Source organism: Herpailurus yagouaroundi, unplaced genomic scaffold (genome assembly GCF_014898765.1).
Source record: "Herpailurus yagouaroundi ecotype Mexico unplaced genomic scaffold, PumYag 140, whole genome shotgun sequence".
Lineage (NCBI taxonomy): Eukaryota > Metazoa > Chordata > Mammalia > Carnivora > Felidae > Herpailurus > Herpailurus yagouaroundi.
The window spans coordinates 31,182,928-31,202,991 of record NW_024412395.1 but is presented as its reverse complement, the minus strand read 5'-3'; the positions used below and the strand labels follow the sequence as shown (position 1 = coordinate 31,202,991).

At 35.7% G+C, this 20,064-nt stretch overlaps 1 protein-coding gene and 1 long non-coding RNA gene across 7 annotated transcripts in view; one reads left to right on the top strand and one right to left on the bottom strand.

The window, feature by feature from the left end:
* Window positions 1-1,178: 1,178 nt before the first annotated feature.
* LOC121030541 (uncharacterized) lies at window positions 1,179-6,343 on the bottom strand. The gene is made up of 2 exons (XR_005790288.1): window positions 5,723-6,343; window positions 1,179-2,333 (listed from the first exon to the last, which is right to left on the bottom strand). It is a non-coding gene; the product is annotated as an uncharacterized LOC121030541 (long non-coding RNA).
* A 286-nt stretch (window positions 6,344-6,629) lies between these two features.
* Window positions 6,630-20,064, top strand: part of ORC4 (origin recognition complex subunit 4) — an 82,232-nt gene continuing 68,797 nt past the window's right edge. For 2 of the 6 annotated variants that reach the window (XM_040475001.1, XM_040474997.1), the window contains exon 1: window positions 6,630-6,747. The gene's annotated coding sequence lies outside the window, so the exon portion shown is untranslated. Of the gene's footprint in view, window positions 6,748-8,082; window positions 8,255-18,979; window positions 19,061-20,064 lie in introns of all 6 variants that reach the window. The other 4 variants (XM_040474998.1, XM_040475002.1, XM_040474999.1 and 1 more) reach the window with 4 other exon arrangements.

The window sequence follows — 20,064 nt, the reverse complement described above, 5'->3', positions numbered from 1 at the left end:
ATGTAAAAATCAACTCTAGTTAGCTAGATCAAAAAGTATTTTAATTCAGTAGCTGCTTTAAAGAATAATAATTTAGGAATCTGGAGAAACCAACAAGTTGTCCATTCTTATACTAAAAATATTTCTGACTTTAATAGTACTAAAAAGAATACATTAAACTTAATTCTATATGTGTAATGTGGTATTTATGAAAATCTTTTAAGATACAGGATCCAGAAGATATGTGTATATAAACACTCAAGCATTAGACAATATAAAGTCTCCTCTATTTCGAGGTTTTCCATTATCAACATTTACATTAAAATGTTTATAGTAAACATTCACTGGGTCACAAATTGTTGGAACTTTCAAACTTCATGTAACAAAATGCTAAATGTAACTCATGCAAGAGAAAGGAAGTTCAATATGTAGAAAGCCTAAATGTAATTTTTGCCATACAAAGAGAAGATTGACTTTATGTTTACAGCTGACCCTTGAACAATGAGAGTGCTGACCTCTGCGCAGTTGAAAATCCAGTATAATTTCTATCTCCCCTAAAAGTTAACTACCAAAAGCCTACTGTTGACCAGAAGCCTTAACCAATAACATAAACAGTCAATTAACACACATTTTGTATGTTACATGTATTATATATTGTATTCTTATAATAAAGCTAGAGGAAAAAAGTTAAGAAAATCATAAGGAAGAAAAAAATACTTACAGTGCTATAAAAAATTTGCATATAAGTGGACGAACAGTTCAAACCTGTGTTGTTCAAGGGTCAAGTGTATTTTACTTCAAGTTGCACACTGATCTGTATCTATGCTCCTTATAAAGAATTGGATTTTTTTAATTGTTTTTCTGTCCTTGTAAACTTTTAGAAATTTTCCATCACTCCATCAATAAGCTACTGGGGCAATGATTTTACTGATGTTTACCAGAGAAATCACTGACTGATAAAAGTTACTGTGTCTGTATTCTAAATTAAAAAGTTATGAATTTACTGTGATTGAATATTTTGCTGCTATATGTAAAATGCTGTTTTGTCAGTAATGGGTTTCCCCATTTGTAACATGGGAACAATGTTCAAAATTCACAGGATGAGTGTTTTGTTAGATTTGTCACAGTATTAGATACTTATAATAAATGGTAATTATGATTAGTACTAAAATAAAAGTTAAGAATGACTTTGAATCAGATTGACCTTCAGGAATCTATTTACCTGCACAAGATACTGTACCAGCAAGGGAGCCCAAGCTCCTCCTCCTTCCAAATTGTGAATCAATATTACTCTAAGAGGTACAGTTGAAGAAGGACAAAGAAAATCCAGGAAATCTCTCTCTAATCTTTAAATTACATACGAAAGCCATGATAGGAACCAAGATAGTATTCTTTGGTTTTGAAACATCCATTAACTAAGAAATTAATAACTCATTTTACTGAAGTTACATAACATAGGATTAATAATTGCAACTAACCAATTTAGAGGTAGAACTGGGAAGTTTCTAATGAGGATCTCGGAGGAATTTATCTAGTACACAATAAAAATTCCAAAACTCCTGAACAGTATATACCATAATTATTCCATGATAAATAAATTATACTGTTAGCTTAAACTACAGAAAATAACTAAATGATCAAAATGAAAATGATGTACCATGTATTCCAATGAACCATGAAAGATAACCTGGTATATGAAATGTAAGAAGAGAAGTTACTTTTGAGAAAAAAAAGTTTAAGTTTGGAGAGTTTGGGGTTTGTTTTTTGTTTTGGAATAATTTTATAAGAGATACTTCAATAAACAATGTTGATAATCTTCAAATAAAAGTATGTATCAATAAAATACTAGTAATGATGGTCACATAGACTATTTTTATGGTCTAAAATTAGTGAATTATATACAGAATAGAGAGCCCCAGAATACAGTATTAAGTGGAAAATTTTTCATTATATATTTCTATCTTAATAAAATACAGCAAAATCCTTCTTAAACATGCATTTTTCCACCTAACAGTATCCATTTATTTAGTTAATATAAAATTTATTTAGAAACATCAAAATAAAGTTATGACCAATATACTTGTGGAATACAATTAAAATACCTCTTCACATTAAACTGTAGGGACCATCCTTGTTTCTCAGATGCCTAGCACAGTGCCTGACAGACAGTAGATGCTCAAAAGATGTTTAATGAATACCTAAGTACAATCTGTTTTGCACATACATTCAAAATCCAGACAAGTTTGCAAAGGTACATAAGTTGGACATAGGCTTTCTGGCTGACTTCATGGGGTCCCACTGATGACTAGGAGTAAATCTTCATATCCATAGAAAACTGGAAAGTTGATAAGTGTCTGGGTAAGGACCAAAAAAACAAAGTCAGGGAAACATGTCACCTAAGTAACAGTTGCTTTATAGAGCTGGTAAAAGTGGCCTAATCATTCTAGTAACCTATCGCGCTAGTCTCTCAATGAAATGAAATTTAAGTGTATCTTGAATATTTGCTAGGATATTTTTAATAGGAATTTTTTGAAATCTCTCACTAAAAATAAATTACTTTTGTCAAATTGTATCCTGTACAGGATTAGAGGGAATATGTTTTTACTTTCTATGAGTACTATATTATTAACAGGATTTAATTTGGCTAATAGAAAAAGTGACAGCTACAGTAAAAATAAAGAAAAAAAAATTCATAGTAATGAAGAAATTGTAGCAGGGAGGAGAGGAAAGGAAAAAGGAAGAAAGGAAAGGAACCCCACATATGGGAGTAAAGAAATTCAAATATGCCTAACTCTAATACCAATTATGGCAATTAATCAGTAGGGCCTACTGTGCACCGGACACTGTACCGTGAGGGATGTCAATCTTAAGATACAAATCTTTAGTCTTAAGTGGTTCACAAAGCAAGACTAGCAGGTAAATGTTTATAATACAATATGGGTCATTATTATATATATGTCTCTAATCCAAGCGTAAAAAGCATATTTACTGATTAATTAGAAGTGCAGAGAAAACATAAGCATCAAGGGAAACAAATAATTCTCAAAATAGTAACTATCCACAATGAGAGAAATCAGTACCTTCTAAATCAACAAATTATTGAATTATAAATAGACAAAATTTTGGCTTAAAGCTATTTACCTAAATATTCTTAGGAAAATACGCCTCCACATAAAATCCTTAAGTGCTATAGACAAAATTGTGAATGACAGTTTCATTTCCAACAAAAGAAAATGAGGTCGTGTAGCACAGGAAATGTTAAGAGACCTAAGTTCTCTGGTCCATGCTCTGCCCACTTACAGGCCTTGGAACCTAGGTAAGTTCCACAAACTCTCTGAACTTCAGCAAAATGGAAAACGAAGAGTTGGATAAAGTGACCTCCAAGATGTCACTTAGATGAAAATTACAATCTTAAATTATGTCTTAATATTTAAAAAATAAGCTAGAATAAAAAAGGTTTTTTAAACATAAATCATTATCCAACTCAGAGGAAGTCTGGAAATCTCAAATTATACAGGGTTAGCCAGGGAGTGGTGAGATAAAGGAATGTTTTCAAAAGAAAAGCAGACATATATTAAGTAAAGGTATTATACTCAAGACTGTAAATTTTCACTCAGCTGCCGACGGGGCAACCACCATCCAATTATCTGCACAATTCGCCTTATTTAAAATTGATTTCTTCACTAAGTTCTACTTTCTCCCTCTTATGTTAAGGTTGCTGAGGTATTAGAGTGAGGACAAGAAATCCTAGGTGGACCTGGAATATTAGTATTGATGTTGGGAGAAAAACTTGAACTTGACACAGATTTCTGCTGAAATGCACCAATTACACCTTAGAGAAAGGTAAGAAATTGTTCAAATTTATAACAGAAAGGAAGGAAATAAGGCCATATTGTTTATTGCTACAGAGCTTTTTTCCTGTGTCTAAATGTCTACTCTTGTACACATTAATGAAAATTTACAGAACAAGTTTCTACATTTGCAATGCTTTTCTGCCACTAAAATATAAGCTTATTATATTTTGGCTTTGCCATAAAAAAATAAAAATTAAAAGTATTATCCTGTTTTATAATATTTATGTCAAATATCCATCTAGATTTATTTTTCTTCAATCCTTTCTATTTGATCAAATTGCTGTTTTCATATTATCAGTCTGATCATAAAATTGCTGTTTTACAGAAGAATATTTTTTGCTGACATAAATTACGGGATCAGAGATACCAATGCAGTTACAAAAAAGGGTGTGTGTATGTGTGTGTGTGTGTGTGTGTGTGTGTGTGTGTGTGACAGAGAGAGAGAGAGAGAGAGAGAGAGAGAGAGAGAGTGTGTGTGTGTGTGTGTGAGAGAGAGAGAGAGAGAATATATGAATGTGTGCATCCATCTTCAAGGAAAGGATAAAGAAATGTATGTATGAAACAAAATAACACTTTCCAATGTAAGCTCTAGTAAAAGGCCTATATTGGAAACATACTTTCTAGCATTTGTGAAATAAAATACAGCACTGAAATCGAAAGCCACAGTGATTTTTATGAAGACTGTTATTCTATAAACCTAAACCTGAATTTATCTTTCAATTTATGTCTAAACTACAGTGAATATACTAACTACAACTTCATGATTTGACTCATGAAAATATATTTTTGAAATTTGTCTCCTTTCACATATAGTGAGCAATTTGGTTCAGTACCCCAAGAGATGAAAAACTCATCTCAATTTACAACAGTAAATAAATAATTCAGTTAAAATTGAAAGTGGTACCAATCCAGCAAACTATTGATGGAGAGGTTTGGCCTTCCATGAAGCCAGAACAACATAAAGTTTTCAATGGGGATTACTTGTTCAGACAAGTTACAAAGATAAGAAAAATATCCAGATTAATTACAAAATAGCTAACATTCTCATCTTGTGGAAAATATCAAGAACCTATGTAAGGAGAGACAATACTAGTGGTATTGAAACTTTAAGCATTTTAAGCTTTGAACTTTATATGCTAATATATGAAACAAACATTTAACAAAAAAGGCTGTAATACAAGTCAAAACCTAACCAAAGGCCTCTATCAACTAAAAATTTGAAATCTCCCATGCAAGTCAGACACAACAAAAAAAAAAAAAGAAAAAAAAGAAAGAAAGAAAAAGAAAAAGAAAAAGAAAGAAAGAAAGAAAAATTAAACCCAGAAAGCAAAAACCAATCAAGTCTGTTCCAACACTGAAGTCAATTTCCAAATCACATACAGAACCAAAAAGGGGAAAACACTCAGGTCTACAAATGGATAAGCAGTTCCAATACAATCCAGATCCCGACATTTTCCCACTCAGAAACAAATGCAGTGGAGCTTTTCCTGGGGAAAAAGGAAAAAAGCTCTCCAAATGAATTTTTTCAAGTGACATCTAGAAAGTGTGCCTCTTTCTGTCTCTTTCCCTGGCGCCTCATTGGAGGAAGGAGGGGGTTGTTTTTGTATTTTCCCCCATTGGAGCAAGACACAATCAGATGTTAGCTGGAGAAGAGAAACCACTTTTGACAACAGCAAATAAAAATAAAAGTGCCCTTCCTCCTCTGACAGGATGGGCACCCACCTCACACACCCCTCCCCACTCCAACCCCCCCTCCCCCCCCCCCCCCCCCCAGCACCACCCCCTCCTCACCCCGGAGCTCCACTGCGTATGTGGTTTGGTGCTACTGTTGCCCCGGAGTTAAAGTCAGAGCCAGAGGAAGGCAATGAAGCCCCCACAGACACACTTACCTTTCCTGCCCCCCACTTTTGAGTGCCTTCCCTGGAGCTGTGGAGGATGACACAAAGGGTAATAAAGGGGGGGGAGTGGAGGAGGAGGAGGCGAAGGAGGAGGAGAGCTGGGGAAGTGGCTGCTCCTGGGTGTAGTGAGATGTCTCCAGCCAGGGCCAAGCAGCAGCAGCAGTAGCAGCAGCAGCAGCAGCAGCAGAGAAGGGTCTGTGTTGCTAAGAGGCTTTTGGTCTCTTTCTCTCCTCCTCTCACGGCCAAAGAGGAGGGTGGAGGGGGCTCGGGAGGGAGGCTAGTGGAGGGGTGAGGGGGTAGGAGTCGTGGATGGGGGTTTTCGAAGAAGAAGAAACTCCTTCTTCTTCTCTCTCAGGCTCAATCCCCCTCTCAGGTCTCAGGGCTGGAGGGTGGGGGAAGGAACTCAGCCGCCTTCCCCCCACCCCCCTCAATTCAAGGTTGAAGTGGGGTAAAATTAGTGTCCTGTCCCTTTAAAAATAGAAATAAAAGGTGCCCCCCCTCTGCCACTGCCTCTCTCTTCATCATCAGCTGCTGCTGCTGCTGGGGTCTCTCTGCTGGGGGGGGGAGGGGGGGTTCGGGTAGAAGAGACGGGAGGCACTCACTGCGCATGTCTCTCTCTGACGGGAGGCTGGTTGGTTGAAGGCAAGAGGAGGGGGAGGGGAGGAAATGATCTGGTTTCCCAGAAGGCTCCGAGGCACTTGCGACCCGGAAGACATTGTAGCAGGGGGTAGAGGGGCGGGGGCGGGGAGTAGGAGGAAGTCGCTACTCTTTAACAACCCCGTGACCCCTCCTACCTCCTAAGGGAAAGTGGAGGAACGGAAGTGGGCGTGGACGGAGACTAATGTAGGTCACGTGTTTGGGCGGGAGTGGGGCGGGGTGGGAGACGCGCTGCGTGCGCGGGGAATGCCGGGAGTATTGGTGTACTGTTGGCAGTGGCAGGTGAAGCTGAGCTGACTACGCGGCCCGGGGCGCTTGTGAAGCGGTTCCTGTGGTGGCTAGATTGCTGCTCTGCCGTGGTAAGGGCGTCTTTTCTGTGAGAGGTAATATGGGCTAGGCTGGCCTCGAAACGAAGGCCTAAGGTCGCCAGTGGTGAAAGGCGAATCGAAAAGAATGAGGACGGAAGGTTGTGGAGACTCAGAATGCGGGAAGGGGGCAGGCTTGTCTAGGCCAGGCAGGCCAGAAATCTGGAAGGCCACTTCTGTCTCGTGGCTTTCCTGTGAGGCTGCCTACAAATCTCTGAAGCTTGTAGGGATTCCTCCTGAAACTAGGTCTCTGGCTGGGTGTTGACTACACCCGATGGTGGTTGTAAGGAATGTGGTGATACTGCTGTCAGAGAGAAATGGAATCTTTGGAGCCTATGCAGATGACTGTTGACTGCTTCAGAGCAGGGGAAGAGAGAAGCGCCATGTGTGAATTTTGACAACTCTGGCATTAGATGCGTTGCTTGTATTAGGTATTATGACCATTATTCCTTACTTCGCTACCCTCCTTGGAATTCTGGAGTGGTTTTTGGGGAGGGAGCAAGCTTGGGAAGTCTTGAATGGAATTTCCTCTTTATAGCTTGGCGTTGTTGCTGCAACAAAACGCTTATGCTTGCTCTCAGAAAGCGATATGGGATTGTGTAGTCCTCGATATGGAGGAATGTAACGGTTGATAGAGAAGAGACATCACAAATTTTTCCTTTTCTATGGTGTAGATAAGTGATTTTTAAATGAATATTTTGCTTTAAGTTTTTTTGGTTACTAGTCTCGGATTTAGATCCTTTGGTTTCTCAATTAAATGCTACCTATTTTTGCTGGAAATGTTTCCCTCATAAGATAATAATTCAGACTATTAAAGGATTCGTGTATTTACATCATTAAGGCTTTTTTTCAGTAAAGTCACACCATTTTTCACATCATTTCATAAATCTTAACTAGAACCATTTCAATCTTTAATTTCTTTTGTAAAAGTACTTTGAAAGATTATCATTCTGTATACTTTCTTTTAAGGCCAATAATCTAAAATTCCTCATGTTTGTTCCTCACACAGGTATTTAATTCTGTAATAATTATTCTTTAGGATACACTATCAATTAAAGTTGTTACTTGTTTTCTACATTTTACTTACGCTTTGGCAATTAACCCTATTTATGCATCATTGCCTAGTACTTAACTGCTTTCTTTGTGTGCAGTAATCTTGTCGAGTGGAATCAAAACTAGAGTCCTGTGCCTTAAAGTGTTGTTTATATTGTAACCAAATATATATCATTTTATAAAAGAAAAAAAGTCACAGCAAAGTAATAGAAGTGCTTTAGGTAACAAATTTTAATTTCTTACGTTAAAATACTCACTATGCAAAAAAATGCACAGATCATAGGTATACAATACGATGAGTAATTATTAAGTGAACACTGAGTGATCACTACCACAGTCAAGAACTAGAACGTTCCTAGTACTGGAGACCTACTCCTCCCCCCATCAATTCCTGAATATTCCTCCTGCCTCACCACTACAAGAGGTTAACAGCAACCGGATTTTTATGGTAATTATTTTCTACATTTATTTTAAGTATTTTTTAACCACCAGTGTTGGCATTACTACCCGATTCAGATGAATTGTATCTGTATTTTACCTGTATGTAAAAAGAGTTACACGTTATGTGTTATTTTTCTCACGTGTCACCAATATTTAACCCAATTAGTACATTTAGCTATTGTTCATGTTTTTTCATTTTATATAGTAATGTCTATAGTGTGATGTAGTCTTTTTCTGAATAAACCACAATTAATGTAACTCCTCATTAATAGGCATTTGGATCGTGTCCAGTTTTTAGCAGTTACGAGCAATGCTACTGTGAATGTTCTTGTGCATGTATTTTTCCACGCATAGTATGCATTTTTGTAGAATGGAGATTATGCCAAACTTTTCCAAAATAGATCAATTTAAACTCCCACCAGCAGTATATGGTAGATGCTTTTTTTCTACAGTCTCACTAACAGTTGATGTCTTTTGTTGATGCCAACATGATGAGTGTGGCTTTATGTTTTTACAGTTCCCTGGTTATTAATGACTTTGAGCAATTTGTAAAATATTTGTAGGCTGTTTGGATTTCTTATTTGAATTGTCACAATGTTTCTATTGGGTAGTCTGTGTTTTACTTAAATATTTGACTAGTATCGCAAATATCTTCTCTATAATTGGAGCATTTCTCGCTTCCTGGATGATTTTTATCTTCATTTCATTCCTTACTGGTTTATATGCTAATTCCTATTGTTTTAAATTTATTTGTAACTTTAACTCGAAGAAGTTCTATACTTGTGCTACCCAATACTGTAGCCAGCTTGTGGCTGGCTATGGACCACTTGAAATCTGGCTAAAAGTGTTACTGAGGAACTGAATTTTTAGTTTTATGAAGTGTTAATTTAAATTTGAAAATTGATACTTGATTCAGTTGTTGAAAAATGCTTAAGTATGTTTGGAACAACTTGGGTATGTAAATGAATTTTCTCAACTGTTTTTGCATCTCTGAATTCTCTTTGAGGATCTTTTTCCTTTTGCTTTTAGTACACTGTTTAGAATCTTTTTTTTTTTTTTTTAATTTATATTTTGAGAGTCAGAGACAGAGGGTGAACTGGGGGGTGAGTGGGGGCAGCAAGAGCTACAGAGACGCAGAATCCTACACAGGTTCCAGGCTTGGGGCTGTCAGCACAGAGCACGACACAGGGCTCGAACTCATGGACCACGACATCATGACCTGAGCCAGTCTGACGCTTAACCCACTGAACCATCCAGAGCCCCTAGAATATTTTTAATTCAGGTGTACTGATGGCCAATTACCTTAATTTTTTTGCTTACCTTCCAAGTGTCTTTTTTCACCTTCAATCTTGAAGAAAGTTTTGGGTCTTTTAAATTGTAGAATTGTGGTGGTTTTTCAGAATCTTGAAGATAATGTTCCATTGTGGGTTTTTGTTTTTGCTTTTTTTTTTTTTTTTTTGATTGTTGATTTTGAGAAGTCACCTGTCAGTCTAATACTGGCTGATTTGGAAGAAATCTTTAAAGAATGTTTCTTTGTCTTAAGTTTTCTTCTATTTCTTTATGGCATTTTGTGTAGAATTTTTTTTTCCTGTTTTGAATTAATTGAAATTCTTGAATCTGTGGGTCAGTGTCTTTTTAAGAAGTAAATCACCTATATCTATTCTTACTGTTTCTAGCTACTTACTAAAAATTTCTGTGGCTTTTATTGGCACAGTATTCATAATTGTTGTTTGTGACCAGTAATTCCAATTTCTTAATTTGTAATGGGTCTGTTTTTGCTGGTTTATGATTTTTCTTGGTTTCATGGTTTTTCATGTGTGCCTGTGTGCCAGTTGTTGGATTTGAAAAATTATAAGAATATGTGAGTCCTAGGATAATGATATCTTTTTCAAGAAGCCATGTTTTCCTAGGAAAGATAACAGGCACACTACCAGTCCCAAGTCACTTAGTTCATATTCAGGACTTCAGAGTAATTCTGTTTTACACTTAACTTTAAGTAGGACTTAAGTCATGAGTTCTACAAGTTCCATTTTACTTCCAGTTCTTCCTAATCCAAATGATGTTCCTTAAGATCTCAACTTTAATTTGAGTGATGATTTATTTGCATCTGGGTTTGGTGAGTCTTGTGCTTCGATTTTTTTCTTCATAGTCCAGCAGAGCTACCGGTAGTTCAGCCTTTCTTCTTGTTTCTCAGTCTTTTCTTCTGGATAAGTACAAGTCTTCAGGAAAAAGTGACTGACTATGGTGTTTATTTTTCTGATTTATCCTCCTGTATTTTGGCATGTAATTTCATACTGCTTTGTTTCTTTGGTTTTTATTGTGAAGGTTTTTTGTTGGTTTTAATAGGATTGATCTGATCTGCCATTACCATATATGGAACCCTTATCCTCTTTTCTTTTCTTTTTAATTTTTGAGATTTGATTTCAAGATCTTTCTACTTCCAGCCAAAATTGTGTGTTTTAACTTGTCATACATTAGTTTAAAATTTTTCAATCAAATTGGCCTCTACAGCATAAGATGCCAAGGTAATTAAAATTTAGAAAATATTTTCAAATATTTTTTTTAAGTATTAAGTTTCAAATGTAAACGAACATGCACTTGAAATATTAACTATTTGTACATGGCTTATTAAAAAAAAAAAAAAAAGCTTAATTTATTTGTCACAGGTTCAATTCTCCAGAATGTGGCCCACCAGAATTGCACCATGGTGGGTTGAAATGGTTGGGCCTTTATCTCCACACCTTGCTAGGCCCCAGGGAGGATGTGATGTTGGAAAAGTGACTGTTAAAGCCTTTACTTCCCCCTCGCTAGGGGCAAAAACTTTTAAAGCTTTTTTTTTTGGCTAATTCTTTTGATATTTAACTCTGTATTTACAAATAACATCTTATATGCTGCCACTTGATTTTTCCATGTTAGGCATTATCCGTTGACTTCCACAGTGAGCGATGTAAATTTGGTTTTTTTCCCACAAATACCCAAGCCCTGCGCCCCCCCATCATTTCACCGATATCTTAGTTTTTGGTAAATAACCATCCTATGTCTGTGTAGTTTCTCAATATTTATCATTAATTCAGCCCCGAACAATCTGCTTGCTTATTGTCAGCACATCTGCATAGGTTCAGAAGTATCAATTTTTTAATTTTTTTTTTTTAAATCAGTTTAACTATCGCTGAGAAATTTCTCCTAGAACATTCTGATCTGCAGTTTAGGCTGGCTCCTTGATGTGGTTACCCCTCATGCAACCTCTCTCTATTCTGTGATACATCCTGTATCCCATGTAATTCTTCGTTTTATGTTAATTTTTGCATCTCTGAGTTTTCTTTGAGGATCTGTTTTCTTTTGCTTAAGTACATGCTTCAGAATTTCTTTAACGTAGGTTATCATCATTAAAAGATTAATGGTTATCCATTAAGGTTAATGATTATCCTCATATTATTTGGTCACAATCTCCAGTAGCCATCTGAGAGGCGAATGGTCTGAGGCGTTATGTTCTGTATGTAAATATCTTTAGATTACCCTAACTTAGTTTGGATGTAGGATTTTAAGTTGGAAATGTTTTTCTTCAGAATTGCAAAGGAATTCTTAGTGTCTGATATAAAATCTGAAGCCACTCTTATTTTCAACACTTTGCATTTCACTCTTTTCTTCTTTATGGAAGCTTCTGCACCCTATTTTTGTTTGAAGCTTAAAGAATGTTCTTTGTTGTTCCCAGTGTTCTGAAATGTCACAGTGTTTGTTGTGAGGTGACTTTGCTGTGCATTTCATGGGTTCTTTCTGTCTGGCAACTTGTTTTCCTTACCTCTGAGAAAGTTTCTGATACTTGTCCTGTAATATCCTTACCTCTATTTTTGGTTCTGAAGCTGCAATTAGATATTACACTCTTAGAGCTGTTTCTTTTCTCCCATTTTTAAAATCATCTTCCAGTCTTGCTTTACAGTTTTTTGGAAACTTGCTTGATTTTTTAAACATTTGAGACTTTAATTTTTGTTGTTATATTTTTAATTTCCAATACCTTTTTTGATCTCTGCATTTTTAAAATGGCATCCTGATATTTTTTCTCTTTATGGATTTAATTGAAGTTTTGAATGTTTAATTGAGTTAAGCATTTAATTTAATTTTTTGAAGTTTATTTCTCCCTACTTACTTGGTTTTCCCTAAGTTATTCTTTCTGTTAGGATGTTTCAGAGGCTTTCATCTTAGAAGTTTTCCTCAGCTGTCTTGTGATTCTTGGTTGTGTGTTCAAATTTATGTAAAGGGCATCAGGAAGCTATTTCAGGCTGTGAATTTGGCTGAGGCTTGCTAGTTATTAATGGTTCTCACTGGAAGGATTTGTCTGGAGCATATTTGTGGGGGGATCACCGACATCAACTTTTTATTCATTTGAAAGCCTTTTCTCTTGGGCTAATAAGAACCCAGTGAGTAGAATTTTCTAATCTTTTGCCTCTAATCTTTTGCCTTTTCCTGTTAGTGGTTCTCAGCTGTGACAATATGACTCCCAGAAGACATTTGGCAATGTCCAGAGACATTTGATTATCAAGAGTTGCAATTGAGAACTGGTGGATAGATGCTGCAGATGCTGTTGAACAGCGTATAATGCATAAGACAGCCACTCACAGCAAAGCATTAGTTCGAAACGTCATTAGTGCCTATTATGAGAAACCCTGTTCACAGAAGGCATAAGCCTGATTGCCAGGGATTTGAGAACCAGCTGAAAACAGCACAAGAATCACAACATTTGATTTTTTTTTATATGGTATCCTCGCCTTCTGTTGTGTCTGGTATCTCCCAATGTAAAGTCCTTTTCTTACTCTGTAGAATCTCTTGTCTTCTGATGGAGTGGGATAGAGGCTTCCATTTTAATTTTAACTGTTTTAGGAATGTAGATTTTTGAGAGATGGCTTTGTAAATGAATTCTATTGCAAATTAAAATACTGATTATTAAGTGACCTTGTTATGTGTTTATTCTATTTGAACCGGATTGGCTGATGAGACTGTGTTTTATGAAGTGCTTAAATGAGAAAATAAGATGCAAGTTGAAGATTATAAACTAGGAAATGGGTGAAGTCTGGAACTGACAATTGTTCCTCATCCTTCTATTTCAGTTTTATTACCCCATTTCACTCCAGATTTTTCCCAGGTGCTTATTTTCAAAGAAGCATCTTTTGGGGTTGCTAGTTTTTCCTGATTTCTTCTTCCCCTTAATAGTATATTCTTTTCCCAATGTCCCTTCTCATCCCAATGTCCCTTAAAAACACAATAAAATCTTAGATATTTTACTTCTTCCTTGAATAATGTGACAGATTAGTATGAAGTTTTGACCAAAAGATTGAGATCAGATTTGACAAGATTAAAGGTCTAAGTATGTTAGCTTTTCTTTTGGTGTGCCTACACATTCTCACTTTCTCGCATCTTGCCACCATTGTAAAAATAGATATTTTTTAATATAGATGACCCAGAAATGTCACCTTATATTGTTTTCTTAAAGTAATCACTTCTAGGTTTGTGTATGTTTTAGTCAACTTACTTTACAATGAGTAAAAAGCAATGTATTTTCTCTAAAAGCTGTGTTGTAGCTAATAACTATTAGACTTTTGTCCAATGTGTTATATATAGCATCATCCTGATGCAATGTCTGATGGGTATCATGTATTAAACTTAGGTTGAAATGAATTTTACATGTGTAACATGTTTAGAAGCTAAAATAAAATGTTTATTGTCCTAGCACTGAAAACTTTATATAGTCAAATTATATATTACTTGATTTAAATGTGCAACATGATTTTTTAAAATTCAAAAAAGGTAATACATTCAGTGTAAAAGTGGTGAGAAAAAATGAAAATAATCTGTTATTCCTGCACCTGGAAACAATTCTAAGATGTTGATTTATGTAATTTTAGTCCTTTTAATCTGTTTCTATGGATTTATTAACAGCCAGATCATAAAGTTTTGCCGTGTACTTTTATTTTTAAGAAAATGTTTATTTTGAGAGAGAGAGAGGACATGGGAGGGGCAGAGAGAATGGGAGAGAGAACCCCAAGTAGTCTCCATACTGTCAGTGTAGAGCCTGACCTGGAGCTTGAACTCCCAAACCATGAGATTATGACCTGAGCTGAAATCAAGAGCCACCCCAGTGCCCCTTGTGTACTTTTAAAAGAAATAATATGTAACTAATATCTTTCCAGTATATTACATACTGTTACAAAATAGTACTGTGTATATTTGCTTTATATTGTAGAAATAACCTGCCAGCCTCTGGGATTTATGTTCCTAAATAGTGCCATGATCAGTGTTGACAAGAACAAACTATAACAATTTTTCTTATTTTTGTATATAAATATTCTTACTTTTTGCGTTTGTTAATTTTTGAGAGAGTGTGTGTGCGAGGCAGGGAAGGGGCAGGGAGAGAGGGAGACAGAGGATCTGAAGCGGGCTCTGTGATGACAGCAGGGAGACCAATGCAGGTCTTGAACTCAGGAACTGAAATACCATGACCTGAGCTGAATGAAGTCAGGTGCTCAATCGACCGAGCCACCCAGGCGCACCAGATAAATTAGTTTTAAAGTATTTTTACTCGTGTGTGTGTGTAAGTATGTGTTTTTCATGTTTTATTTTTGAGAGAGAGAGAGAGAGAGAGAGATTGAGAGAGAGAGAGCACCTGCCCGTAAGCAGGGGAGGAGCAGAGAGAGAGGGAGACAGAATTAGAAGCAGTCTCCCGGCTGAGTTGTCAGCACAGAGCCTACACAGGGCTGGAACTCATGATCCCTGAGATCATGACCTGAGCTGAAGTCAGCGCTCAACCAAGTGAGCCATCCAGGCACCCCTAAAGCATTTTTAAAGTAGCTAATATTTCCTATGAATTACCATTATTGTTTTGCAAACATTTCTGTACGGTCATATTTTGCTAAAACAGATTTTGTCTATATGTTTTACTTTACAGAAATTTTTACTTCATTTTATAATCTGTATTAGTAACTTGAAACTATGTTTTTGGTACTTACATTTCATTTTCACAAATCTTCTGTAAGTTTGTGTTTTCATCTCTGTTTTTCACAAATTATCATTAAAAAGAGTAAAGCAGTTTTGAGTGTGTATTTTTGCATGTTTTTTGGGGTCACCATAGTTGTCCACATGGAAGAGTAAGAATGGTGACTTTTGATCATTTCTTCCTTTCTTTTGGATTTTTTTTAATAAACTTTTTTAGAGCAGTTTAAGGGTTTAGAGAAAAATTAATTTGAGAGTACAACAATTTTCCATATTCCTACTGGCCTAGGTCCCCTAGCATTAACCCAGTTTACCTTATTATTAGCTTCTTGCCTAGAGTGGTATGTTTGTTACCATTGATGTACCAGTATTGATACATTAGTATTAAGAAAAGTTCATAGTTTAGATTAAGGTTTACTCTGTGAGTTGTACATTACACGTTTTGAGAAATGTATTATCACATATACCCACTGTGACAGTATCACAGGAAAATCATTTAGCTGTCCTAAAAGTCTTCTGTGCTCCACCCATTTTTCCCTTCTCTTGAATTCTTGGCAACCATGATCTTTCTGAGTATCTCCATAGGTTAGCCTTTTCCATCCATAGAGCTGGAATGATACAGTGGGTATCCTTTTTCAAATTGTCCTTTGCTCCTAGCAATATGTGTCTAACTTTCCTTCATTTCTTCTCATGTCTTGATAGCTCATTTCTTCTTAGCAGCAAATAATATTTCATCTTATGGATGTATCACAGTTGGTTGATCCATTTACCTATTAAAGGATATCTTTGTTTCCACTTTTTTGTAGTTATGAATAAAATTGTTACAAACAATCTGGTGCAGGTTTTGTATGGACATAAGTCTTTAACTCATTTGGATAAATACCAACATGTCTGATTTCCAGATTGTGTGGTAAGAGTATGCTTCATTTTGTAAGGAACTGCCAAACTCTTCCAAAGTAGATGTACCATTTTACATTCTAGTCTGCCGTGAATCAGTTCTTATTATTGTATGTCCTCACCAGCATTTGATGTCATCATTTTTGGGTTTAGACATTCTATCAGGTATAGAGCAGAAATATCATTGTTTTAATATGCAATTTTCTAGTGACATATAATACTGAGCATCTTTTCATATGCTTATCACCTATATATTTTATTTGGTAAGGTGTCCAGATCTTTTGTCCATTTTTTTAACTGGGTTGCTTTTTTTCCATTTTATTGTTTAAATGTTGTTGTATGTTTTGTATACCAGTCTTTTATCAAATCTGTGTTTTGCAAGTATTTTTTTATCAGTCTGTGGCTTGTCTTCATTCTCTTAACAGTGTCTTTTATAGAGCAAAAGGTTTTAATTTAAAATTCAGTTTATCAATTTTTTTCTTTTCTAGATTGTGCTTTTGGTGTTGTACCTAAAAATTCACTGCCAGACACAAAGTCACACAGATTTTTTTCTGTGTTCCTTTTTAGAAGTTCTACGGTTTTGTGTTTAATGTATAGGTGTATGTTACATTTAATTTTTGTGAGGTTTAAGTGCTCTGTCAACTCAGTTTTTTACCTGTGGATATCCAGTTCCAGTACCTTTAGACTTTTATCTTTTGAATTATCTTCTCTTCTTTGTCAAAAATATTTTTGTGAGTCTATATCTGGGTTTCTATTTTGTTCTATTTATTTATTTATTTTTCTATTTTTTCACCATTACTATACTCTGCAGTTGACCCTTGAACAACACAAGTTTTAGGGTTGCAACTGCCTGTACAGTTTAAAATGAGTGTGTAACTTTTAGTTCCTCCCAAAACTTCACTACCAATAGCCTACTGTTGACTGGAAGTCTTAACTACTGATAACATAAACAGTTGATAATACCTGTTTTGTATGTTATATGTGATATATGCTATATTCTTAAAATAACCTAGAAAAAAGAAAATGTTAAGAAAATCATAAGGAAGAGAAAATACACTTACAGTATTGTACTATATTTATTAAAAGAAAAAAAAATGTGTGTGTATAAGTGGATCCAAGCAGTTTAACCGTTGTTGCTCAAGGGTCAATTGTATATGTTACTTTAGCTTTATAGTAAGTCTTGTAGTAGGGTAGTTTCTGACCTCCAACTTTGTTCTCTTGCAATATCATATTGGCTCTTCTGTGTCTTTTTCCTTTCCACGTAAACTTTAAAATCAGTTTATATCTACAGAATAACTTTAGAATTTTGATTGGGATTTCATTGAATCTATAGATTAAGATTGAAAGAACTGACATAATAACAATACTGAGTCTTTTTTTTTTATTTTTTTTTCAACTTTTTTATTTATTTTTGGGACAGAGAGAGACAGAGCATGAACGGGGGAGGGGCAGAGAGAGAAGGAGACACAGAATCGGAAACAGGCTCCAGGCTCTGAGCCATCAGCCCAGAGCCTGACGCAGGGCTCGAACTCACGAACTGCAAGATCGTGACCTGGCTGACGCTTAACCGACTGCGCCACCAAGGCGCCCCTCAATACTGAGTCTTCTTATCCGTGTAAATGGAATATCTGTTCATGTATTTAGGTCCACTTTGATTTTTTTTAATCAGATTTTTTTTAGTTTTCCTCATGTAGAAAGTAGTTGACATTGGTATATTAACCTTGTATCCTACAACTTTGCTTCAGTAGTTTATTAATTCCAATAGTGTGTGTGTATTCTTTGGGATTTTCTCCATTCATGATCTTACCATCTACAAAGAGATGATTTTATTTCTTCCTCCCTGTCTGTATACATTTTATTTCCTTTTCTTGTCTTACTGCATTAGCTAAGTGTTCAAGTATCATTTTGAATACCAGTGGTGATCCTTCTTGATCTGAGTGGGAAATCATGTAATTTCTCACTATTAAAAATGGTGTTAGCTGTAGATATATTTTTTTAGATGTTTTTAGCATTAAAGAAATTCCCTTCTAGTCCTGATGTATTTTTGAATTGGTATTGGATTTTCTGAAATGCTTTTTCTGTATCTCTTGATAAAATCATATTTTTCTTCTTTTATTCTATTGTTGTTATGGATTAATCATTTGTTTTAGGAATGGTGAATGAGTCTGGCATAGTTAGAATGGATCCCACTTATTTTTATGTATTGTGTGATTTAGTTCACTACTACTTTGTTGAGAATTTTTGCATCTGTATTCATGAGAGATACTGGTATGTAGTTTTCCTTTCTTGTAATGTCATTGTCTGGTTTTCCTATTAAGGTAATGCTTACCTCATACAATTAGTTAGAATGTATTCATTCACCTTTATTTCCTGGAAGAGACTTATCATTAGTAGGGAATTACTATCATTTGTTCCTTAAATGTTTGGTGGAGTTTACCAGTGAACCTATCTGGGCCTGATGGTTTCTGTTTTGGAAGGTTATTTATTGACTCGATTTCTTTAATACATATAAACATATTCAGATTATTTTTCTTGCATACATTTTGTTAGATTGTGCCTTTCAAAGAAATGGTCCATTTCATCTAGGGATCAAATTTGTGGGCAGAGATGTTGTTCATAATTTTGCCTTATTACCATTTTAATGTTTAAAGGATCAGTGCTGATGGCTGATTTTTGCTGTTTCCTCTTGATTCATTCTTAGAAATTCCATCTCTGCTTACAATGCTTGTTTGTAATTGCATGATACCTGCTTTTTCCATTAGAGCCCTTAACATGTTAGTTGTAGTTGTTTTATACTGCCAGTCTGCTAATTCCAAAATCTTAGTCACATCTGAGCCTCATTTTGTCTTTTCAGGCTATGTCTTTTTTCCTTTTAGTGTGCCTTGTAACATTTTGTTGAAAGCCAGAAATGATGTACTGTCTATAAAGAACTGAGGTAAGTAAGCCTTTAGTGTGAGATTTTTATGTTTATTCAGCTTAAAATTAGTTGTGTTTATTGTTTGCTGCACCCTTAGGTGTCAGAAACTAAAATTTCTTCTTGTGTTCTTGCTTTTGTCTCCAACTGTTTTCTTTGGAATTCCCTAGAGATTTCGTAAACAAGGTCTGAGAGTTCTTTCACTTGTAAACCCCTACTTTAATACAGGAGCCCTGTTAATGTGGTGGGAAGATGTTGAGGGAGGAGAAGCATCATATATTCCTGTAATTAGGTCTCAGTTTTGTGTGTAAGAGAGCCTATGCCCCTGAACATAGTACCTATACAGGTACTTCTCAGATTCCCCCACCCTCAACAAGTAACACACACATTACCCCTTTAGGGGAGTCATGAAGGGAAGAAGGGGCTAGAGTTGGGTATTTCCCTTCCCTAAGAGAGCTGGACTCTGGTAAAATAATTTGCTTTGCAGGCAACCCTTGTTAAAGAGGACAGAATGCTCTAGATATATTTCAGTGTGTCTACTTTTCCCGTATCCCTGTTGCAACAGGAGGAAATTTTTTCTGATCCTTGTTAGAAGATCAGAAGTGTCTAGAGAACCTGGAAGGGTACTTCGAGGTAAAACTCAGAATAAGTGTGGTGTCTTCCCTAAGACTGGCCCTCCTGGAGTTTTTAACTCTTAAGCTTTTTAACATTGAACCTCTAGCAAATTGTCAATCACATTCTAATTTCGTATACTTTGGAACTGCCTCCAGTGCAGTCTCTGTACCTGGGCTTCTGCTCCAGTAAGCTATGATTCTCTATATCTGCCTGTGTCTAATACTGGAAGACACAGTGCCCTCTGACCTCATTCTTACAGATCTAAGAAGAGTTGTTGTTTTTCAGTTTGTTCAAGTTTTTTCTAGCTATGAAGAGAAGAGTGTCAACCTCCAAGCTCTTTACATGCTGGACAGAACCTTGATCCTTTTTGAATAAAAATTTCTGGTTTTGTTTGTTTTTACTTTAAAATC